The sequence below is a fragment of the Canis lupus genome, chromosome 34 (assembly GCF_003254725.2).
Source record: "Canis lupus dingo isolate Sandy chromosome 34, ASM325472v2, whole genome shotgun sequence".
In the NCBI taxonomy this organism is placed as follows: Eukaryota; Metazoa; Chordata; class Mammalia; order Carnivora; family Canidae; genus Canis; species Canis lupus.
Window position 1 is genome coordinate 19,613,328 of NC_064276.1, and position 25,955 is coordinate 19,639,282.

General features: G+C 41.8%; 2 long non-coding RNA genes across 2 annotated transcripts; one reads left to right on the forward strand and one right to left on the reverse strand.

Annotated features, from left to right (window-relative positions):
* Positions 1–2,634: 2,634 nt before the first annotated feature.
* Positions 2,635–23,165, reverse strand: LOC112662796 (uncharacterized). The gene is made up of 3 exons (XR_003138834.3): positions 23,077–23,165; positions 12,064–12,121; positions 2,635–11,269 (listed from the first exon to the last, which is right to left on the reverse strand). It is a non-coding gene; the product is annotated as an uncharacterized LOC112662796 (long non-coding RNA).
* Positions 23,166–23,211: 46 nt separating this feature from the next.
* Positions 23,212–25,638, forward strand: LOC118353240 (uncharacterized). Its single transcript, XR_004811798.2, has 2 exons — positions 23,212–23,908; positions 25,229–25,638. It is a non-coding gene; the product is annotated as an uncharacterized LOC118353240 (long non-coding RNA).
* Positions 25,639–25,955: the final 317 nt, after the last annotated feature.

Genomic DNA, 25,955 nt, shown 5'->3' on the forward strand with positions numbered 1-25,955 from the left:
GGTAGGTACTTTTCCTTCCTCTGGGCAGTTGTAGCCTTGCACAAGGGTATGGGTAGACAAGGTGAATTCTGGCAGAGTTTTTGACCCTGTTAGCTCCCTTGGCCAGGCATCTCTGTGCAACACTCAAACTGCACAATTATATCAGGTAGCCCTGGGTCTGGGAATCATGAAGTGTGCTACCTTTTGTTAGTGGCGAACAAGACAGGTAGACATGATCATCTCATGGTTTGTAATCACATTTGTAAGATTTAATCTGTGCTCCCAATCCAGTAAGTTCCATGAGAGTAAGGGCTCTTTTTACTCTATATGCCAGTGCCTACTACACTGCCTGCCTCATACTAAGCACCCATTATTTGTTCAGTCCTTTTCATAACTGTGGCTTCAATACATTGGGAAGAGCAAAGAATTTACCTCATAACTCAGACATGACCACTACCCAAAAGTTTATCTATGGCAAACGTGGGAACCCATATAGGGAAGAATGAAGATGGGCAACCATCTCAAAAGCAGAAAATGCTAACTAGTAGTTAGCCAAGGTTACAAACTCTCAGCCAAAGTCCGAAATTGCCTCATTTACATAAGGTAGCTATAGAAATGACTGGTCCCTTCCTGGTCATTGTTCTTTCCAGTTCTTCTCGTCTCTTCCTCCAATCCATTTCCTATACCAGAGCCAGTGTGAAAACTAATCTGATTCAGCTATTTTTCAGCTCAAAACCTTTCAGTGTTGTGACTTAGGAAAAAAAAGACAAAATTCTATCCTAAGTCCCAAAGCCCTGTGTGATATGGCCTCTGCTTAGCTCTGCAAACTTATCTAGCCATTCTCTGCTTTCTCTAGCCACCATCCTCTCCCTTCCCCAGAACAATAAGGTCCATTGTGTCTTGGGGTCTTCAAGTATGCTGTTTCCTCTGCCCAAAATACTTGTTCCCCTCACTGTAACTGTCATGTATCTGCTCTTCCCCTGCAGTTCTCATTGTAGGTGGGAGTTCTGAATGCTCAGTGTAATGAGGGTCTCCCCATTTGCCCAAAAACTTGACCTCCTAGAAGCCTATTCTTTCATAGTCCTTATCCCATTCTATATGTTGGTATGATCTGATTAGCATCTATCCCCCCTACTATAGACTAATTCCATGAAGGTCTGTTTGGCTTCACTGGTATGTTCTCAGCATTACTCAGGGGTTTGGCATATAACTCAAATTCTATTGTTTATTTTGTAAATGAAAGCACACTTTTTAAGCATCAGAGAGACATGTTAACATGGGAGGGGGCAAGGCACCATGAGGAAGTAAAGGCAGATGAGAGAGAGCATCTCTGGCATTACAGCCAGGGCTCATGGCCCCTCAGGTCCTGCAAGAGGTCAAGGAGCAGCTCATGAGCAGTCTGGGTTGTTGACCGTGGTGTCTCAGTAGCAATAGCATGCATCCCTTGGTTCCTGCTGCTCCTGAATGCTCTTCATTTCTCAGCAACAGTCTTCCATTTCTTTTGTTAAATGTCCATCAAGAGGATGTCTTTTCATTTAAAAAAATGCTTTGTTTTTAAAGATTTTATTTATTTACTCATGAGAAACACAGAGAGGAGAGAGAGAGGCAGAGACACAGGCAGAGACACACAGATACAGGACACCTGACATGGGACTCGATCCCCGGTCTCCAGGATCACGCCCTGGGCCGAAGGCTGCGCTAAACCGCTGAGCCACCAGGGCTGCCCTAAAAAAATGTTCTTATGAAAAAGTTAATACCAGCTCATTACAGAAAAAAATAGAACCCTAAAAGCTTGATTATATATATATATATATATATATATATATATATATATACACACATATATATACACATACAGACAGAGATGATCTTTTTATAAATTGAGGCATTTGTAGATTCTATTTGTGGACCACATGGAAGTAATACATAACTTTTTTGGAACTTTGTTAAGTTGTTGCAAATAACCATTTGTATTTGTAGGTCTTAAACCTGTTCTGTTACAAATAATACACTATTATTACAAACAATACAAAGCTGGAATGACTGGCTGAAAATAAATAGGAATCTAAAAAGAGAGTATTAATCTCCACAAAACTTAAAATATGGATCTAAACATTTAAAATGGGTAATGTGTTGTAAACCATATCATGGTATGTTTATATTACTACTATTTCAAAAGCCAGTTTCTGTGGATATTAATTTTTAAAATCTAATTGTCAAAATTAACCAACTTGCTGTCAACTGAATCTGGAGTTTTCAAATTGTATCATCTAGCCATTACTCCATTGGAGGATCTTAGGTCTTCCATTCATAAAAAAATGTCAAGTTTTGAATGGGGGCAAACAGGTATGAACAGTTATTTTTAAAGGATTTAGGTGTAAAAAAGTGTCTAAGTCTCAGATGGTGAGAGTAACTAATAGCAGTGCAGTTCTTCTGCAAACAGTATTAGATATATACGAGCAGTATAGGTCCGTGTGACAAAGGGATTTTTTACAACCAAAGGTGGCAGGGATGGTGGTAGTGTGCAAAAATTATGCAGTGTGAGTTCACACACAGCACCTACCTGCCATATAACCCCGCCTTTTCAAACGTAATGCAGGCTTTTCACTTGGCTTTTCTCACATGGTCATATTGTTTTTGTTTTTTTAAAGATTTATTTATTTATTTATTTATTTATTTATTTATTTATTTATTTATGAGAGACACAGAACAAGAGAGACAAAAGACACAGGCAGAGGGAGAAGTAGGCTCCCTGCAGGGAGCCCGATGTGGGTGGGACTCCATCTCAGGACTCCAGGATTACGCCCTGGGCCGAAGGCAGATGCTCAGCCACTGAGCCACTCTGGCATCCCCCATTCTCACATGGTCATATTGTTGCAAGATGCCAGTTCTATGTCATCATCTCCCCTAAGATATACGCAGGAAGAAGGGTAAGAAAGAAAAGCAAAAGGGCACATGCCCTGAAGTTACCCCCTTTTAAGAAGCTTTATGAGAAACCCTTCTCAACACATTCAGTCACCCCTCAACGGTGTCACACGGTGTCATCCTTACTGGTAGCAGAGGATGGACAATGTTGTTTTTTTGTTTTTTTGTTTTTTTTAGCTGAGCGCATTGCAAATGTGCTCTATTAAAATCAAGGTTCTGTTAATAAAGAAGAAAAGAAGAATGAAGAAAGGGGTAGATAACTAGCAATCTTTCCTATGCACAATTTTGGAAAAGATGCTTAAAGACTTCTGGGAATTTCAGCTCCCCCCCTAAAAAAACAAAAAACAAAAAAGGCGGCGGGGGGGGGGAGGGGAATGAAATGTAAAAAGAGGAAAAAGGAGAGGCTCTCAGTAGAAAGACCTATTGGTCTAGCTTGAAAAAAAGCCCAAAATGATGGGCAACCCATTAATGGTCACAGGAAGGAAATACCAAGAGAAATAATAGAGCTTGTCAACCATAATGTCTGCCCTTCAATCCTATATCCAAGCTTCAGAGGACTGAGACAAATGCCCCTAGAGGAGAGGCCCATGACCCCAAATAAGGACACTTCCTCCACTGGGAACACATGGAAACAGGAGGCTTTTTGTGCAAGTAATAGACCTGTGGGTCTGGAGGGTGGGGTAGATTGGGGTGTGGCTGAGACACAAATGTTTCATAAACACCAAGTCACAAGTACCCTTGCAGGAATCTATAGGCCAACAGAGGTAACAGGACTAAAAACAACTGACTAGGTTATAAAAATAGGAAGGATACGCTATCTCTGCCCCATCCTCTCGTTTCTTTCCTCCTCATACAAAAAAGAACCTTTAGCCACCTATTACAGTTCATCCTAGGTTGACTAAATGATAACTTTAGCTACCTACAGAAAGCATCTAGCTGACCCTGTTCTACTCTATATATAGGGCTTCACCATTCTTTCTATAACAATTTCTACCAGGGGCTATTTGGCTCCAACTACTCCAGAAACAAGCTTGGGAAGATGCAGGGGAAGAACTGGACTGGGTTGCTGCCAAACCAATCTCCCTTGAGGTATATAGACTGTTGTACTGGCTACATTCATGAAGTCATCTTCATTGAAAGTCTTCTCAAAGAAAACTTTATTGTAGTAAGACAAAGAAGTTCAGTAAGTCAAAGATGTATATTATACTATTCCAGGTATTGGTTCCCCTAATAAGGTAAGGAAGGTATGTAGAGTGCTCTCTTGTGGGGGGGACTCTTTGACTTGGAGCTGGCATTGCCCAAAAGTTCAATGCCAATCACATATTGCTATAGCTGGAGGTAACTCTGCTTTTTGAAAGAAACTTTTTTTTTAATTTTATTTATTAATGAGAGACAGAGAGAGAGAGAGAAAAGCAGGATCCTTGCAGGGAGCCCAACATGGGACTCGATCTCAGGTCTCCAGGATCACATCCCAGGTGAAAGCAGCGCTAAACCGCTGAGCCACCGGGGCTGCCCAAGAAGAAACTTTTTGAAAGAAACTCAAAGAGGTCTCTCCTACCTACACTGAAGATGAATTATGGAAGGACTAGCTTACAGCCAATAAGCCAATAGTCCTCATTTTAGTACAAAAAATACTGATAATGTGTTTTACCTTGAAGGAATGATCACAGTCATTGCCCTAGACATCGCAGGTGATTCACAGCACCTGCAGTAATTGACTCTTCTCAGGAAAATACTAAATTATTTGTTTGGATCTATGCCAAGTTACCTAAATGGTCTAGAGGCTGCAGATACAGAATAATACATATCCCAATTGTTGGAGATACATACTTTCCTCTAGAACAATTGAGGGATGAGAAATCATGGTACCCAGTAAAAAACCATGCAAAATTCAGAACTTGGATAGCCTATGCAAAAGCTAAGCTTAAAAGTAATAATAGAAGGCTTTACTGCAGTTAAGAGAGAAAATATATGTGGGGATGGGCAACATTAGACTTACCAAATATCTAACAGCTGGAACAGGGTTGATTGTACCTGACCATTTGAGTGGACCCATGAGAGATGGTCCATTTTCAAACCCTGAGACAGCCTGGCTCCTGTTGTCCTAAGACATAGTCCCAATCCTATCTAAGTATGTTTTCTCTGAGTCTGAGCTAAAGGGAATAGGCACCAGCACTTGTAACATCAAGAATGCTCATAAAAGTCCTATATTATAACATCTATATTAAGTACCAAAAATTGAACTCTGGGTTTTGGCAAAAAGTGTAGGTCCACTCCTAATTCTCCCACCTACTGGATATGAGGACCAAATGTACACCAGTGACTGACTGCCTGAGGAATATAGGGGGAGACGCTATTTGGAACTAACTAGACCAGCACTGAGAGCCATCCAATGGCTCCCCAAAATCCCTATTGGGCTCAGGAACAGAATTTACTATATAATTTACTATAAATATAGTATATTTACTATATACTATATTTCCAAGTTCAGAATGACAAGGATACTTCAAAGATCTGTGATACAGCTACAGATGACCAGCTATACAACATTATTGCTGAAGAAATTGTAGCCATAAGATATATGGTAGTTTCCTACTGCATGTCCTTAAGATTATACTCTAGCTGGAAAGGAAGGAGGACCACGTGCTATTAAAAAGGAAAAATGCCTACATCTTGGACAACTCCCTGAACACATGGGATTCAGTAAGTTATGTTCATATGGAATGGTTAAACTGAGTGGACTTCATGTGATCCTAGTTCACACCTTTTAGTAAAGAAGAAATTTATAATAAGGAAGTTTATTATTTGTGAAAGTGCTATTTCTATTAAGGGATGAATTCTGTGAAAATAATGATGGCATCAAGTTGGTCTGGAGATCAGTGTGTTGGTCCACACAAAAGTTACCAACTAAGGGGTGGATTGTGCTGGGTCAGGACTTTATAAGTATTGTAACCTAAGAAATGTCATGGTTGGAAAGCCCCTGTGTTATATGGAAAGCACCCTCCTCCCACCCCTACACCCGTTATTTGTTATTCTAAAATGGAGAGTTCCTACATCCTGGGGTACAGTTTGAAAGTCTATATTCAAACCATGAACTTTAGATCCAGAAACAAGGTAGCTAGAATTCCAGGTTTACTGATTTAGATATTGATGACATCGTCCTCTTGACTGATAAAGAAAAAAACAGACTGAGGAGACTCAGTGTTCCTCTGACCTGGTAGGACTCTGACTCCCATCCTGCACTAGTGACATAGCCCACGGATTGTGGGCACATTTCACGGAGAAAAAAGGAAGGTAAAGAAAGGTACTGGGGAGCAGCATGCACTTCACTGTCTTAAGGCGTTCTATGCTCTAACTAGCTGAGTCATAGTCTTTATTTGAGATAAACTAATGATTGTTACCATCAGGAGAAATTCTGGCATTTATCTTGACACACAACATATGGGGGTCGTGGGCTCCACTACAACCAACCCTTACCACACCTTCAGGGGATCCTGTCATTCATCAAATGACTGTCAAGAATCCTTAAAGGACTCTACAGATAGCTCACTCCTACCCCTAGCCCAGCCTACACAGATTGCTACATATCTTAATTATCAAGCATCAGTGAGAGTATTTAAGATAAAGTGTCTCACCAAATTCCTAACAATCTCTGACATCTAGAAAGTGTATCAGATTACCTTCCAAATGCACATATGTAGCATTAATGTATTTCCATGTCCAATCCCCTTCAAAAGATACCTAAAGATAAATATAACAGACTCATTTCTATCCAGAAACGATGAATTTTGATTTATCAGCAAGGTTGGGAAGGGGTATTTTCTCTTTGAGAATCTTGCCTATCTCAAAGGAGCAACATGAGACAGGAGTCAAACAGGAAAAAAGATGATATGACATACTATTTGGGGGCGGGGGAGGAGGAGATAGTCAAAATATCATCTATCAAGTGCTTAGAACCTGACAGTAAATAAAATCTGGGGCATTCCACATGCTATCTCAGACAGAAACCATCTTAGGGATAAAAGTGTAAGCCATCTATGCTTCCTAAATTTGGTGTGTCCAGACTGGTTAAAGCTATGGGCAAAAATAAACCTTATAGAAAGTGCCATAAGCTGCAAAATGGATACTGTACTAGGCACATCTTTGCATTTTGTGAGGCTTTCTGAAGTCGTGGGAAGCATTCCTTGGAACCCACCAGAAATATCAAAGCATTTTGGCATGGTTAAAGGTCATAAATATGCAACCCTAGGAATCTTTTCATAAGGAGAGTTTGTATAACAAAACCATATTGTTTCCCCCATGTTTGGGTGAAGTTATAAGCTAAAAACAAAATTTTTTTAAGGATATAAATATCCATAGATTTTTAATGTTTTGAAAAACCATAGTATTTTGAAAAAATGTTGTGCATTAATAATTTATTTTCCAGATTTCCTTTCTGGTAAAGGTGGTTCAGGTTGTTCATATCAGTCCTATAACAAGACAACTAAAAAAACTGGATAAAATATATTTAAAATGATCTTTTCAAAAGCATCAAAGAGATTATAAAATAGTCTGGAATCATCAGGACAAAAGTAAAGAGAAGTCAAGAATCTAGAGACGAGAACAAGCTTGAAGCTACTTTTTCCCCTGATAGTACTAGCTAACCCCAGAAATGTAAGACTATCCATTTTCATGGCCTTTCAGAGTAAAGCAGTGGACAAACTCTGGATCCATTCAAGTTGGGGAACCTGACAGGAGGCCCTCCCCTACAACAGTCTGGGTTCTAGGATCTAAGAGTGAAGGGAACAAGAGTTGGAATAATCTAAAGAGAATTAAAACAGTAAGAATCCCTTGAGTTGTCCAGGAAATATCAAACTTTGAACAGGCAATCACAGACTGATAGTGCCCTCCGGTGCCTGGCAGAAGCAAATGCAAATACTCTTTGGAGCAAAGTACTTTCATTATAGGCCTCACAGTTATTCCAGCAAAATAACATTTCAAGTCCAATGACTAGCACAAGTCAAACATACCCAGCACATAAGAAAATTAAAATCAGTGAATAAAACAACCGGAAAGAGATCATCAAAAACTCTAGGTGTAGGCCCCAGCATCTCTGTTTTAATAGGTCATCCAAGTCATTCTCATACCTGTTAAAGCTTGAGAATCCCTGCTTTATACTTTAATCACATAAGTATACATCCCACACACAAAAATGTGTAAGTGTGTCAGGTCTTGGGAAGGGCCCAAGAATTTGCATTTCTAACAAGTTCCCAGATGATGCTCATGCCAGACCATACTTTGAGGAACACTAGTATTCAAAAAGGACTACTCTACAGATCAGAATACTGGTTACCTGTGGGGAGAGGGCTGCAATTTGGAAGTAACATGTGGAAGGTTGGCAACCTTCCCTTCCTTGATCTCAGCGGTGGTTACACACTGTAATCATTATATTATAGGTTTATATTTGAATGCATAATGAGATCAATGGTTGTTGTCCTTTTTCCATTCAATCATTTAAGTCAAATGCCACTGCACTAATCCTATCTACCACCATCCCACCACCCTCATTTATCATCAACTCCCAAAGCAGAAAGTGTAAAAGATTGCAAAGTTCCAAGATATAGCTTCCAGCACTTTAGTTCCTAATGTAGTTAGCTCACAAAATCAAACAGCTTTAAAACTCAAGACAAGAAAAATTAGTCTAAGTTTCTAAAAACCCTATTTAAAAAGTTGTTTAAAACCCAGAGATATGAGAGATCCCTGGGTGGCTCAGCGGTTTGGCGCCTGCCTTTGGCCCAGGGTGTGATCCTGGAGTCCTGGGATCGAGTCCCACATGAGGCTCCTTGCATGGAGCCTGCTTCTCCCTCTGTCTGTGTCCCTGCCCACCCCTCCATGTCTCTCATGAATAAATGAATAAAATCTTTTTAAAAATCCCAGAGATATGATACTATTTATAGTCTTAGTTCTTTGACCCCAATGTAAAAATACCTGCAAAATCATCTTAAACTTTCAACAAGAAAAAGTACCCAAAGTTAATTTTTCTCCCAAGTTAAAATAAAGGGAGAAGACCCTACCTTTTACCAGTCTGAACTTAATATTCTAAAGATGCTTCTCTCCAAATACAACCTGAAAATAAAATACCTAGTACCGCTTGTAGTAACAATATGTTCCTACTCTTTTCATTACTCCTCACCTATGGAGCAAAGCTATATTCATCAACTATTACATCATCTGTAAACTCTGTAAGAGAAAATACTGAAAATCTCTTTGGGGAAAGGGAGAAATGAGAAAAAAAGATTGAAAAGCACCATATTAAATTGATCAGTGCAAATTGTACTTATAAGTTTGCACTTGACATATTTATACAAAATACTTTTTCTGGAGGTCACATTCTTCGATACACTTCAAAAAACAGTTAATACTTGGCATTTTTGATTCACAGTACCAACATATCCTATTACACCAGCCCTCACCAATTACTCTGTGAGGAAACAATGATAACAGCGATTATAGTTTCTGACTCTGGCAACTAGTCAGTAGCTGTCTAAACCTTGTGTGTTCCAGACAGGTATCAGAACAACCAAATGGTTCCTACAGCTAGGTCTGGAGATAATACCTTATCTTCGGCAAACTACTAAGGCTATGGCCAAAACACATACAGTTGGGTTTTGTTATGTCCAGAAGCACCATGAGAGTGGTTACAGACACCTTCAACACCCAGACATACCTTCCCATTTATGTGGTAGGAACTGACCAGAGTGCTTGGCTTAGCTCCCACTATACATTTGACCACTGCAGACCCAAATTAATATGCCCCTCACAGCTTCCTCTAGAATAATGTCTGATCATTATTATATCAATTGTAGGCAATGTAGCAAGATAATGTTGGTAGCTTAGCAAGGATCGTTCCTGGATCCTGAAGGTTAGATCCAGATGATCTGGCTTCTGAAAGGCAGTTTTTGTAATCATATAATATGCTAGAATTTCAGGACAATGTAGGCTTGGAAAGCTTCTCCATCCTGGGCAGGCAGACCTGAGTATCACCAGCCTTAATACCTGTCCTGGGAGGAGTTGGGGAGACTTGAAAAGCCACATTCGCTAAACACTCCAACCCATTATTCTCTGTGCCCATTATCTACAAGGCATCCTTCACTAAGCCTCAAACCAACTATTTTGTGAGGTCATTTCAATTTAAAAAGTAATTCTCATTAAAAAAAAAAAAGGCATAACCATAGTTTTGGAGTAGAGCTGATCCTAGTAAAGCAACGCTCCCATTTCTACTCATTATTGATATTGCTTTAAATACTGAATTGCCCTTCAAAAGGCCATCTTCCTTCAATTCTTTTGAGCAGAAAATTCTGGATTATCATGTGTAGCTGAGCTTGTTATATTAAGTTCTTGCACTTGTCTTGAAGACAAGTACTATAGTAAAGCAAATACAGCATCCTTTTATTAAGGACCACAAGCTATACTGGATTACCAATACTCTAAACGTTTTAGACTCTGGTCAAGATTAGCTTTAAGAAAACATCCTCCAGAACTTTCACATTATTATACCCTTCAACACAATCTGAGTACTCTCTCCTTATGCCCAGATTGTTTTTGCCTTTATGAGAATATCAAATTCATATGTAAATGAGTGTCAGTCTAAGAGCTGTATAAAGTCATGTAGGTCATCTAGTAGGTAATAGAGAAGATTTTGGTGATTGCTCTCAGGTTAGGTTAAAGATTTCATCCCATGCATAGTTATAGACAATATTTTCTTATAATAACCACTTGACTTGAAAAACCAATCACAAGCCCTCAAAGTATCCTACTTTTTCAAGAAAGAGTCCCTGCCAATAGACTTCATCAAAATTGTGGGCGTACCTGTTGACTGTCCTGCCCCCCATATGTCGTCTGATTACAAGGATTGGTTGGGAGAGATGTTGAATTTTCTAGTCATTTGTAAATCTATGTTTCATGTGGGTTGATAATGTCCATATTGTTACCTTTAAACCAAAGTTCTTTTACATACCATTCACTGGTTTTATTCTCAACCACGAAATCATACATGGAACTGATAAAACTTTTCAGCCTTAATTTCTTCTGTGTGGCAAGTAGCCTTTAAGTAATCTTCAATTTTGAAACTGAAAGTATTCAAGTATCTCCTGAAGAGAAGTAGAGATCTTCTTGCAGGTTGTTTTTGCAGCATTTCTGCCATTACTGGGTTATCTGTGTTACATGAAGTTTAAATCAAATATTTGACCAAACTTGTCAGTGTAATTCATATTTTGTTGTTTGTTGACTTGTAGTGAGTACATAACATCACTTTTATCATTTTTTGAATCCTCTTCCTTAGCATGTCCTCTTTTAGCTTTCCTTTCATCAATGTTTGATACACAACCTAAAATCAAAATGTTATTTGAAAGGTTTTTTTGTTCACATATACACAACTCCCACTACTATCAACCCTCCTGAAAGTTGAAATCATTACCTCTTCTTTATCCTTGTCATAGTGGTTAAAAGAACTCTAGAAACAGACTACATGAGCTTTAGCATCGTTTGTTCAGTGCGACCTTGAACACATTACCAAAACTCTTTGTCCTTCATTTTCCTAATCTGTAATATGTGGATAATACCTAATGTCATAGGATTGTTATGAAGTTTCTATGTGTAAGGATTCAATATGTTAATAGATGTAAAACTCTTAGGAAAATGCTGGACACATGATCAACACTATACATCTTAGTTATTATATCTACAGCCATATAAATCCCACAGCTGTTGAGATTATACATGCTCCTGTTTTACAATTTCCGTTCTTATTTATTCTATTAATCAAATACGACAATTTTAGAAGGAAGATATCATATACAGAGCCTACAAACTCATTGAACGGCTGTAAGTATTTCTCTTGGTTGCTCAAAGATACTCCAAGGAGGGCAGCCCCAGTGGCCCAGCAGTTTAGTGCCACCTTCAGCCTGGGATGTGATCCTGGAGACCCAGGATCGAGTCCCATGTCAGGCTCCCTTCATGAAGCCTGCTTCTCCTTCTGCCTGTGTCTCTGCCTCTCTCTCTGTGTCTGTCATGAATAAATACATAAAATTTTTTTAAAAAGATACTCCAACAAATAACTGGGCAAATGATAGAGCCTTCATCATCACACAAAATATAAAGCATTGCCTTGAGGCTGCCTACCTCATTACCCTTAGTGTTGCCTGGAGGGGTCACAAACTCTCCCAGGCTCCCATGACATCTGAAATAAAAAGCATAAGACCAGATGCATCACCAGTGGCAATATAAATCAAGTATGTTCCCAGACAGTTGATAGCAAAATTATACACACGTGTACATATACATACACATTTACCCAGAGGTGATCAATATTCTTGTTGAAAGCATATTGCTGTACTCAGCCTTCTTATTCCACAAAAGGGCTTTAATTTTTTTTTTATTTCACTAAAAAATGTATAGGAGTTGCTCTCATGCTAGAAGTAAAGTCCAAATCTGGTGCTAGCTGAATATTGAATAGAGTTATAGGAAGAGTAAGTGAGAATCTATCTCTTCATCTAGAGTTTATTTACGTAATGAGATAAATCTGTTGTTGACAGACAAAAGAATGGAAGAGACTGAACTAATTTTGCTTATTCTCTATTTTAGGGATTTCACAAAAAACCCATCTGCCTTAGTAAGAAACAGATGTTTACCAAATATGGCTTTTTACTATCTCAAGAACCATTTTTGTTCACTTTCAACATGTGTAATTATTTCACCAATTTGGCTTCTACCTAGGATGTAGAAACCTAGAAAGAACATCACTCTCACCTAAACAACTAGAAAAACTATAGAAAAGCTTCTCTTGAACCTGTTGGAGAGCTGAGGCTAGGGTGACCTACTGGACTTTTCCCAGTTTTAGTTCTTTAAGTCCCATGTCCTGGGAAACTCCTCAGTACCACACAAGTTGGGATAGTTGGACATCACAGCAAGGGTCGCAGACCAAGCAAGTAACTTGAGATCCAAGGAAAGGCTGGCCCCACCAAGAAGAGATAGGATGTGAGCACTGAAGAGGAGACATCAGGTAGCATACAGAATGCTAAGAATTCAGCTAAAATTGTTAACAGATGCTAAAGGCCAAATGTGGACCAGGAGGAAAGTTCACAATCTCTGTAAGCCTCAGACAAAAAAAAGGAGCTTGCTTCCACTTCTCCATGTTCTCACTGGGTGCTGATGAGGAAAACTAGGAACAAAGCAGGACACCAGAGAGTGAGTGCCTCCTTTGGAGGTGAAGTTCTTGCTGGAGGAGAGTAACCTCCCACTGTGGAAAGAACAAAAGTCTGGTTGTCATACCCTTTCTATGAATGATAAGGCTTCAAGCCACTGGGAAAGGGGCAGCAAACTCTGTTGCCTCCAGGGCTCAGGTAAAGGGCTCTCAGTATTGGGTAAGAATAGCAATAAGAGAAGACTACGAAGAGCTTCAATCCCTGGATAGGGAGGGACAGGAAATGAATATGTAACCCAGAATATAGTGGAGTAATAACTATAAAACACTAAAGGAAAAATACTGTAAACCCAGAATATTGTGCCCAGGGAAAGTATCTTTCAGATATGATGGAAAAATTGACTTCAAAAGACAGACAAAAAAACAACCAAACCAAGAAAATTTATTATCAACAGACCTGCAATAAAATAAAGGTCAAAACAACTTCCTCCAACAGAAAGAACATGTTACTAAACAGAATTTGCATCTATACAAAAAAATGAAGATTTCCAGAAATAGTTAAAATGAAAGTAAAATACAAAAGATATATTTTCTCTTATTTTTTGAATTGCTCTAAAAGATAATTGGTAGCTTAAAGCAGTGGTTCTCAACTAGGAGCAATTCTGCTTCTCAGGAGACATTTGTCAATGTTGAGACATTTTTTACTGTTGCAGTTGAGGTGTGGGTAGGGATGGAGAGGCAGTGCTACTGGCATCTGATGGGTATAGAGGTCAGGAATGTTGCTAGACATCCTACATCCTAGAAAGGTGAGCCCTATACAATAAAAAAGTATTCAGCCCAAAATGTCAACAGTACCAGACTGTTGTAGCCTGACTGATAAAAAAGAGAAAAAGACATAAAATACCAAAGCAATGAAATGAAAAAGGGGCCATTACTACAGGTCTTGGACATTAATATGACAGTATCATAAACAACTGTATGCCCATAAATTTGAAACTTAGATGAAATAGATGAATTCCTTTCTAGACACAAACGACTTAGACTCACTTAAGTACATAACTTGAATAGTCCTAGGTCTATTAAGATATTGAATTTGTAGTTAAAAAATTTTCTAACATGGAAGACTATAGGTCAAGATGCCTTCACTACCAAAAGTCAAGATCAGGACAAGACCAAGCTAGCTCTTCTTAGTACACATCTATTTGATATATGTCTTATTAGGTCCCAGGAGAAATGCTTGAGCTTCAACCTACTGGCAATTGCAGAAAGTCTAGAATTCCAAGTTATTCCAAGGCACCAGTCCTTCCTCCTCCCTGCCCCCCCCCCCCCCAGCCTCCACCCACATTCCCACACTAGGGCCACTTTCCTCTAGGAAACTAGAGGCTCTAGAAGGACTGGGTTAGGACTACGTTCCAATAAACAGCGGACCTCTTCACTTACCACATTGCTTTTTTTTTTTTTTAAGATTTTAATTTATTTATGAGACACAGAGAGAGAGAGAGAGAGAGAGAGAGGCGAGAGGCAGAGACACAGGCAGAGGGAGAAGCAGGCTCCATGCAGGGAGCCCGATGTAGGACTCGATCCCAGGCCCTCAGGATCATGACCCGGGCTGAAGGCAGCACTAAACCACTGAGCCACCGGGCTGCCCTAACACATTGCTTTTAAGAGACATTCAAAACACTGAATATTAAGATATTGGAGCCCACCCATTGTTATTTTCCATAATGAAAAGAAGCTGCTTAAGTGAGAGCGTAAATATAATTTTCTGCTGCATCTATACTTCTGAGCAGTGCACCAGGCAATTTCTTCACTAGAGCTAATTACTTTTTAAGATAGCATGACTGAAAAAAGGGGAGTCAGGCCAAGGCTGCCATAATCCCATAATTTGTAATAACACAATAATTTAGAGCTAAGGTTGGTGAAGTGACCTTCCCTTGCTTAATTCTTCCTTCCCTTGAAGATGGCGGAAGAGTAGGGTCCCCCAAATCACCTGTCTCCACCAAACTACCTAGAAAACCTTCAAATTATCCTGAAAATCTATGAATTCGGCCTGAGATTTAAAGAGAGACCAGCTGGAACGCTACAGTGAGAAGAGTTCGCGCTTCTATCAAGGTAGGAAGACGGGGAAAAAGAAATAAAGGAACAAAGGCCTCCAAGGGGGAGGGGCCCCGCGAGGAGCCGGGCTGAGGCCGGGGCGAGTGTCCCCAGGACAGGAGAGCCCCGTCCCGGAGACGCAGGAGCTGCACCGACCTTCCCGGGGTAAAGGGGCTCGCGGGGAGTTGGAGCAGGACCCAGGAGGGCGGGGATGCCCTCGGGCTCCGGGGACACTAACAGACACCTGCGCCCCGGGAGAGGGCGCCGAGCTCCCTAAGGGCTGCAGCGCGCACGGCGGGACCCGGCGGGACCCGGAGCAGCTGGAGGGGCTCGGGGGCGGCTCCGCGGAGGGGGCTGCGCGGCCCGGGAGCGCGAATCCACCAGCGCAGGCCCCGGAGCACAGGGCGCCGGGACACAGCCCAGGATCCGGCCTCCCCCCGGGACAGGCAGAGGCCGGGAGGGCCCAGGACAGCGAGGACGCTCCTGCCCCAGCTGAGCAGATCAGCGGCCCCGCCCCGGAGCCTCCAGGCCCTGCAGACGGAGTTCCTGCCGGAGCTGAATCCAGGTTTCCAGAGCTGCCCCGCCACTGGGGCTGTTCCTCCTGCGGCCTCAGGGGGTAAACACCCCCCACTGAGCCCTGCACCAGGCGGGGGCACAGCAGCTCCCCCAACTGCTAACACCTGAAAATCAGCACAACAGGCCCCTCCCCCAGAACACCAGCTAGACTGACAACTTCCAGGAGAAGCCAAGGGACTTAAAGAACACAGAATCAGAAGATACTCCCCCGTGATTTTTTTTTGTTTGTTTGTTTTTGTTTTTGTTTTTGTTTTTGTTTTTGTTTTTGTTTTGTTTTGCTTTTTGATTTGTTTCCTTCCCCCACCCCCTTTTTTTCTCCTTTCTTTTTCTTTCTCTTTTTCTTCTTCTTTTTTTTTTTTTCGTTTTTTTTTTCTTTTTCTTCCCTTTTTTTTTTCTTTCTCTTTTCTTTCCTTCTTTCTCTCCTCTTTTTCTCTTTTTCCCAATACAACTTGCTTTTGGCCACTCTGCACTGAGCAAAATGACTAGAAGGAAAACCTCACCTCAAAAGAAAGAATCAGAAACAGTCCTCTCTCCCACAGAGTTACAAAATCTGGATTACAATTCAATGTCAGAAAGCCAATTCAGAAGCACTATTATACACCTACTGGTGGCTCTAGAAAAAAGTATAAAGGACTCAAGAGACTTCATGACTGCAGAATTTAGAGCTAATCAGGCAGAAATTAAAAATCAATTGAATGAGATGCAATCCAAACTAGAAGTCCTAACGACGAGGGTTAACGAGGTGGAAGAACGAGTGAGTGACATAGAAGACAAGTTGATAGCAAAGAGGGAAACTGAGGAAAAAAGAGACAAACAATTAAAAGACCATGAAGATAGATTAAGGGAAATAAACGACAGCCTGAGGAAGAAAAACCTACGTTTAATTGGGGTTCCCGAGGGTGCCGAAAGGGACAGAGGGCCAGAATATGTATTTGAACAAATTCTAGCTGAAAACTTTCCTAATCTGGGAAGGGAAACAGGCATTCAGATCCAGGAAATAGAGAGATCCCCCCCTAAAATCAATAAAAACCGTTCAACACCTCGACATTTAATTGTGAAGCTTGCAAATTCCAAAGATAAAGAGAAGATCCTTAAAGCAGCAAGAGACAAGAAATCCCTGACTTTTATGGGGAGGAGTATTAGGGTAACAGCAGACCTCTCCACAGAGACCTGGCAGGCCAGAAAGGGCTGGCAGGATATATTCAGGGTCCTAAATGAGAAGAACATGCAACCAAGAATACTTTATCCAGCAAGGCTCTCATTCAAAATGGAAGGAGAGATAAAGAGCTTCCAAGACAGGCAGCAACTAAAAGAATATGTGACCTCCAAACCAGCTCTGCAAGAAATTTTAAGGGGGCCTCTTAAAATTCCCCTTTAAGAAGAAGTTCAGTGGAACAGTCCACAAAAACAAAGACTGAATAGATATCATGATGACACTAAACTCATATCTCTCAATAGTAACTCTGAATGTGAACGGGCTTAATGACCCCATCAAAAGGCGCAGGGTTTCAGACTGGATAAGAAAGCAGGACCCATCTATTTGCTGTCTACAAGAGACTCATTTTAGACAGAAGGACACCTACAGCCTGAAAATAAAAGGTTGGAGAACCATTTACCATTCGAATGGTCCTCAAAAGAAAGCAGGGGTAGCCATCCTTATATCAGATAAACTAAAATTTACCCCAAAGACTGTAGTGAGAGATGAAGAGGGACACTATATCATACTTAAAGGATCTATTCAACAAGAGGACTTAACAATCCTCAATATATATGCTCCGAATGTGGGAGCTGCCAAATATATAAATCAATTATTAACCAAAGTGAAGAAATACTTAGATAATAATACACTTATACTTGGTGACTTCAATCTAGCTCTTTCTATACTCGATAGGTCTTCTAAGCAAAACATCTCCAAAGAAACGAGAGCTTTAAATGATACACTGGACCAGATGGATTTCACAGATATCTACAGAACTTTACATCCAAACTCAACTGAATACACATTCTTCTCAAGCGCACATGGAACTTTCTCCAGAATAGACCACATATTGGGTCACAAATCGGGTCTGAACCGATACCAAAAGATTGGGATTGTCCCCTGCATATTCTCGGACCATAATGCCTTGAAATTAGAACTAAATCACAACAAGAAGTTTGGAAGGACCTCAAACACATGGAGGTTAAGGACCATCCTGCTAAAAGATAAAAGGGTCAACCAGGAAATTAAGGAAGAATTAAAAAGATTCATGGAAACTAATGAGAATGAAGATACAACCGTTCAAAATCTTTGGGATGCAGCAAAAGCAGTCCTAAGGGGGAAATACATCGCAATACAAGCATCCATTCAAAAACTGGAAAGAACTCAAATACAAAAGCTAACCTTACACATAAAGGAGCTAGAGAAAAAACAGCAAATAGATCCTACACCCAAGAGAAGAAGAGAGCTAATAAAGATTCGAGCAGAACTCAACGAAATCGAGACCAGAAGAACTGTGGAACAGATCAACAGAACCAGGAGTTGGTTCTTTGAAAGAATTAATAAGATAGATAAACCATTAGCCAGCCTTATTAAAAAGAAGAGAGAGAAGACTCAAATTAATAAAATCATGAATGAGAAAGGAGAGATCACTACCAACACCAAGGAAATACAAACGATTTTAAAAACATATTATGAACAGCTATACGCCAATAAATTAGGCAATCTGGAAGAAATGGACGCATTCCTGGAAAGCCACAAACTACCAAAACTGGAACAGGAAGAAATAGAAAACCTGAACAGGCCAATAACCAGGGAGGAAATTGAAGCAGTCATCAAAAACCTCCCAAGACACAAGAGTCCAGGGCCAGATGGCTTCCCAGGAGAATTTTATCAAACGTTTAAAGAAGAAATCATACCTATTCTCCTAAAGCTGTTTGGAAAGATAGAAAGAGATGGAGTACTTCCAAATTCGTTCTATGAAGCCAGCATCACCTTAATTCCAAAGCCAGACAAAGACCCCGCCAAAAAGGAGAATTACAGACCAATATCCCTGATGAACATGGATGCAAAAATTCTCAACAAGATACTGGCCAATAGGATCCAACAGTACATTAAGAAAATTATTCACCATGACCAAGTAGGATTTATCCCTGGGACACAAGGCTGGTTCAACACCCGTAAAACAATCAATGTGATTCATCATATCAGCAAGAGAAAAACCAAGAACCATATGATCCTCTCATTGGATGCAGAGAAAGCATTTGACAAAATACAGCATCCATTCCTGATCAAAACTCTTCAGAGTGTAGGGATAGAGGGAACATTCCTCGACATCTTAAAAGCCATCTATGAAAAGCCCACAGCAAATATCATTCTCAATGGGGAAGCACTGGGAGCCTTTCCCCTAAGATCAGGAACAAGACAGGGATGTCCACTCTCACCACTGCTATTCAACATAGTACTGGAAGTCCTAGCCTCAGCAATCAGACAACAAAAAGACATTAAAGGCATTCAAATTGGCAAAGAAGAAGTCAAACTCTCCCTCTTCGCCGATGACATGATACTCTACATAGAAAACCCAAAAGTCTCCACCCCAAGATTGCTAGAACTCATACAGCAATTCGGTAGCATGGCAGGATACAAAATCAATGCCCAGAAGTCAGTGGCATTTCTATACACAAACAATGAGACTGAAGAAAGAGAAATTAAGGAGTCAATCCCATTTACAATTGCACCCAAAAGCATAAGATACCTAGGAATAAACCTCACCAAAGATGTAAAGGATCTATACCCTCAAAACTATGGAACACTTCTGAAAGAAATTGAGGAAGACACAAAGAGATGGAAAAATATTCCATGCTCATGGATTGGCAGAATTAATATTGTGAAAATGTCAATGTTACCCAGGGCAATATACACGTTTAATGCAATCCCTATCAAAATACCATGGACTTTCTTCAGAGAGTTAGAACAAATTATTTTAAGATTTGTGTGGAATCAGAAAAGACCCCGAATAGCCAGGGGAATTTTAAAAAAGAAAACCATATCTGGGGGCATCACAATGCCAGATTTCAGGTTGTACTACAAAGCTGTGGTCATCAAGACAGTGTGGTACTGGCACAAAAACAGACACATAGATCAGTGGAACAGAATAGAGAATCCAGAAGTGGACCCTGAACTTTATGGGCAACTAATATTCGATAAAGGAGGAAAGACTATCCATTGGAAGAAAGACAGTCTCTTCAATAAATGGTGCTGGGAAAATTGGACATCCACATGCAGAAGAATGAAACTAGACCACTCTCTTTCACCATACACAAAGATAAACTCAAAATGGATGAAAGATCTAAATGTGAGACAAGATTCCATCAAAATCCTAGAGAAGAACACAGGCAACACCCTTTTTGAACTCGGCCATAGTAACTTCTTGCAAGATACATCCACGAAGGCAAAAGAAACAAAAGCAAAAATGAACTATTGGGACTTCATCAAGATAAGAAGCTTTTGCACAGCAAAGGATACAGTCAACAAAACTCAAAGACAACCTACAGAATGGGAGAAGATATTTGCAAATGACGTATCAGATAAAGGGCTAGTTTCCAAGATCTATAAAGAACTTATTAAACTCAACACCAAAGAAACAAACAATCCAATCATGAAATGGGCAAAAGACATGAACAGAAATCTCACAGAGGAAGACATAGACATGGCCAACATGCATATGAGAAAATGCTCTGCATCACTTGCCATCAGGGAAATACAAATCAAAACTACAATGAGATACCACCTCACACCAGTGAGAATGGGGAAAATTAACAAGGCAGGAAACAACAAATGTTGGAGAGGATGCGGAGAAAAGGGAACCCTCCTGCACTGTTGGTGGGAATGTGAACTGGTGCAGCCACTCTGGAAAACTGTGTGGAGGTTCCTCAAACAGTTAAAAATAGACCTGCCCTACGACCCAGCAATTGCACTGTTGGGGATTTACCCCAAAGATACAGATGCGGTGAAACGCCGGGACACCTGCACCCCGATGTTTCTAGCAGCAATGGCCACGATAGCCAAACTGTGGAAGGAGCCTCGGTGTCCAACGAAAGATGAATGGATAAAGAAGATGTGGTTTATGTATACAATGGAATATTACTCGGCTATTAGAAATGACAAATACCCACCATTTGCTTCAACGTGGATGGAACTGGAGGGTATTATGCTGAGTGAAGTAAGTCAGTCGGAGAAGGACAAATATTATATGTTCTCATTCATTTGGGGAATATAAATAATAGTGAAAGGGAAAATAAGGGAAGGGAGAAGAAATGTGTGGGAAATATCAGAAAGGGAGACAGAACGTAAAGACTGCTAACTCTGGGAAACGAACTAGGGGTGGTAGAAGGGGAGGAGGGCGGGGGGTGGGAGTGAATGGGTGACAGGCACTGGGTGTTATTCTGTATGTTAGTAAATTGAACACCAATAAAAAAAAAAAAAAAAAAAAGTAAACACAACAAAAGGACACAAGGAAGCTTTAGAAGTGTTGGGTATGTCTATTCTCTTGATTGTGGTAATGGCATCATGTGTGCTAGTACATGTCAAACTCATAAAATTGTACTCATTGAATATATGCAGAGCTTGCATATCAGTTATACCTCAATAAAGCTGTGTTTTAAAAATTTCAAAAAAAAAAAAAATTCTTCCTTCCCTTATCTATATTCTCTATAGTTTACTTCTACAAAACTAGACAGTAGAAACAGTCCTGCTGGCATCTGAATTGGTTTTAGTGGCAATTGGTGACCGAAATTTGAGACTTTCCTTTATGAGTGACTATAAGTCTTCCATTCTAGACTACACCAGAGTACTTTCGGAGAGAAGAAGGGCGATGTGAGATTTTTGGGGAGAGGCAGGTTTTCTGAACATTTTTTAAGTTAAGCAGTTTTCAATACTCAGAAATCTTTAGAAAAGTGCTCTCCAAAAGAAATGATGTGAACTACATATATAAAATTTTCTAGTAGTTCCATTAAAAAGTAAAAATTAACAAGTGAAACTAATTTTTTTATTTAACCCAATATATCCAAAATATTTCGCATGTAATCACTATAAAAATATTTTCCTGTAACCAGACATTAAAATCTGGTGGACATTTTACACTTATAACACATTTTATTTTTTAAAACTGTTAACATCTATTTTTTAAGTCTTATTTAAATTTGTTATTTAATATACAGTGTAATATTAGTTTCGGGTATATAATATAGTAATTCAACACTTCCGTACATTACCTGGTGCTCATCACAAGTGCATTCCTTAAACCCCATCATCTATTTCACCCATCCCCGCACCCACCTTCCCTCTGGTAACCATCAGTTTGTTCCCTATAGTTAAGAGTCTGTTTCTTGGGACGCCTGGGTGGCTCAGCAGTTGAGTGTCTGCCTTTGGCTAAGGGCATGATCCCAGGGTCCTGGGATCAAGTCCCACATCAGGCTCCCTGCATGGAGCCTGCTTCTCCCTCTCCCTGTGTCTGTGTCTCTAATGAATAAATAAAATCTTTAAAAAAAAAAAAAAAAAAGCCTGTTTCTTGGTTTGCCTTTTTTCCCCCTTAGCTCATTTGTAACCTAAATTCCACATGTGAGTGTAATCATATATTTGTCTTTCTCTGACTTATTTCACTTAGCAAAATACTCTCTAGTTCTTTCCATATCATTGCAAATGGTGAGACTTCCTACTTTTTATAGCTGAATAATATTCCATTGTATATATATGCCATATCTTCTTATATATTCATCAGTTGATGGACACCTAGGCTGTTTACATAATTTGTTTATTTTAGATAACGCTGCTATAAACATTGGGGTGCATGTATCCCTTTGAATTAGTATTTTTGTATTCTTTGGGTAAATACATAGTAGTGCAATGGCTGGGTCATAGAGTAATTCTACTTTTGACTTTTTCAGGCACCTCCATACTATTTTCCACAGTGTCTGTAACAGTTTGCATTCCTACCAACAATGCAAGAGGGTTCCCCTTTCTGCACAACCTCACCAACACCTGTTGTTTCTTGTGTTGTTGATTTTAGCCATTCTGACAGGTGCGAGGTGGTATCTCATTATAGTTCTGATTTGCATTTTCTGATGACGAGCGATGCAAATCTTATTTTAGACTTGCTTCATTTAAGTGTGCAACAGCCACTTGTAGTTTGCGACTACCGTGTTGGACAGCCCAGCTGTGGAGCCTCTCAGTTTCCTTCCTGAAGTGTCCTCCCCTCCCCCCTTCACAGACACACACCTGCACCAACCCTTCCAGGACATCTGTGAAAGTAATCCCAGAGCACCCATTAACACATCTCATTTCTCACCTGCCTCCACCTTGGGCAAGAAACCAAACATTGTTGCCTTCAGAAGTGTGGCACTTTCACATTCTGTATATTCTTCAAAGGCCCTGAAATATAATGAGGGGTGGGAGGTGAGCTCTGGAACAGAAAGGTCGTCATGATTCCAACAACGGTATATTTAATCAATAGAACCAGCCCTTCTGTGTCTCTTGATGTCTTAGGAGCTGCTAAGAGGTCTAGAGAAGTATCCTTTTTAACTCCATTTTTTATACAATTGACCTTTATCAAAGAAGGCCTTCAAGAAAAGAGGAGAGCTGGGGCCGGTACCACAGGTTGACAATTTGCTGAGCCCAGTGGAAAAGAGAAAATATGGGGCCTTTTGCTCAAAAATTAAGAACTTTGAACTGTGACTGCAGAGCACTAAAACAAGTGCAAGGGGCAGCCCGGGTGGCTCAGTGGTTTAGCACCGCCTGCGGCCCAGGGCGTGATCCTGGAGACCCCGGTGGAGTCCTGCATGGGGCTCCCTGCATGGAGCCTGCTTCTCCCTCTGCCTGTGTCTCTGCATCTCTCTCTGTCATGAATAAATAAAATCTTGAAAAGAAAAAAAAGTGCAAGGCCCTCCTCCTGAGCATGGAGACTTGTGTGACTGCACAGGTTGGACCTCTGTGCAGCTGGTGCCAGTTGAGGCTTATGCTCCCCGAGGAAGCCAGGAAGTGGTGAGACGACCTGGACTATCCTCGAGGACCCCAACCTTCGAGGAGACTCCCCCAAATCATGTGTGCTAGAACTCCCCGAGGAAGAGGTTTTGAGGCCAGTGGGAACGCTTTGGAGAAAAGCAAGCAAGGAGTCGAAGGAGGTGGGTAAGACTCGCCTTTGCTGATTAAACCACTGGGTATCCCGGGCACCCCAAGGTCAAGCTGCTGTGACCCCAGGCTGGGCGACCACGGGCTGACACCTGCAGCGGGACTCGCGGGCCTGAGCAGGGGCCCCTTCCCGGAGACTCCAGGGTCGACGCTGCGCTCTCCGAGCCACGAAGGGGCGCTGCCGGCAGGGAGTTCCGGAGCTGCCCGGCGGGAGCCGCGGGTGACCCTGCGGGGGCGACCCGGTCACCGCCGGGCGAGGGGGCTCGGCTGCACCCGCGCCCCCAGGCCCCGCCCCCCCGCGGCGCGGACGCCCACGGCCAGCTGCAGGGCGGGGCGGGGCGCGCGGCCCCGGGACCCACGGCCCTCCAGGACCCGCCGCCACCGCCACCGCCACCGCCACCGCCACCGACCCAACCACCGCCACCGTCGCTGGAGCCGCGGCGCCGTCGCAAAGGGCGGCCAGGGGCTCGCCACTGACTGGCCGCGGCCGCGACCGAGGTCGCAGGGGCCTCGGTGCCCTGAGCCTCAGAGACCCCTCGCCCGCCACTGGCGTCCGGGAGCCGCAACCGGTCGGGGCGTCTACCAGCAGCAGCTTAACGGAAACCCCGGGGCAGCGCGCGGGGCTCCGCAGGCGGTGGCTTCCCGGGCGGACAGGCCCCGCCCCCGGCGACAGCCCCCGCCCCTGATGACAGGCCCCGCCCCCGGCGACAGGCCCCGCCCCCGGGACAGGCCCCGCCCCCTGGCCGCGCCCCCGGGGAGATGCTCCTGGAGGAGCGGCGCGGGGAGCTGCGGGTTAGGGCGGAACCCGGGCTGGCGTGTCCCTGCGCCCGCTTTGGGGTCTGGACGCTCCCTTAGCACCTGTGCTGCCGCGGCGCGCAGCTGGAGCCTGGCGCGCCGCAGGGCGTCGTAGTCGTGGTGGATAAACGGGAGCAAGATGCGCTCCTTGGCGGGTGGAGGCACCGACCCGCAGCTCAGGCTCCTGGGCGCCGCCGGGCGAGGGCTGCCGCCGCCTCCAGGGGGCGCACCCCCACGAACACCCGCCGGGTGCTCGGGTTCTCGGGTTCTCGGGTTCTCGGAGCGGCTGTCCTGTGGCCCCCTGTCTTCCTTGCTCTCCATTCACTGATGTCCCAACCCAGAGTCAAGATGCCAGTTTCAGGTCACAGATTTCCTGCGCAGCAAAACTCTAAATGACTCACTTGATTTAAAAAAAAAAATATATATATATATATATTTTTTTTAATATTTTATTCATATATATATTCAATATATATATATTTTTTAAAATATTTTATTCATTCATTCATTCATGAGAGACACAGAAAGAAGCAGAGACACAGGAGGACAGACGGGCTCCCCACGAGGAGCCGAGCGGGGGACCCGATGCCAGGACCTTTGGGACACGACGGGGACAAAGGCAGATGCTCAACCACCGAGCCACCCAGGCGCCCTCTTGAAAATAATATTGGCAAGAAGATTCCTGTGAATGTAACATCTATGCTAATCGAGTTCTAAATTGAAAAGAATGTCAAATCTCCTGTAACATATTAGCAGTTTACTTCACCTTTGCAGTAACTGCAATTGAAATCTGTCTCAAAACAAATATGTAGTTGGAGATACTGTAATAGAAGTGGTCCTTCTTTCCAAATAAGTGGATCTAAAAGTTTGAATTGGGTCTAAAATGTTTCCTATTTATACCGATTAAATCATGCAACAGTGAAACCTTTCATTATCCTGGTGCTGTTTTACATAATCACAAATGAATTAATCGTAAAGATCTTTAAATCTAACCATCATACTCAATGTCAGTAGATTTCCAAATCTGTCTTTAAGCCTGTGTTATTTAACTCATGCAAAGATGGAAATTTTGAAAGGTGTTGGTACCTGGGGTTAACACAATACAAATTTGTTGATAAATATCACCATAGGGAGATTTATTTTATTTTCTTCCCCTATATCCATTGTCGGTTATTATCAGCTCTGCTATATCCATTGTAAGTATCAATTTAAGAAGGGCTTTAACTTTCAAATATATTTGAAATA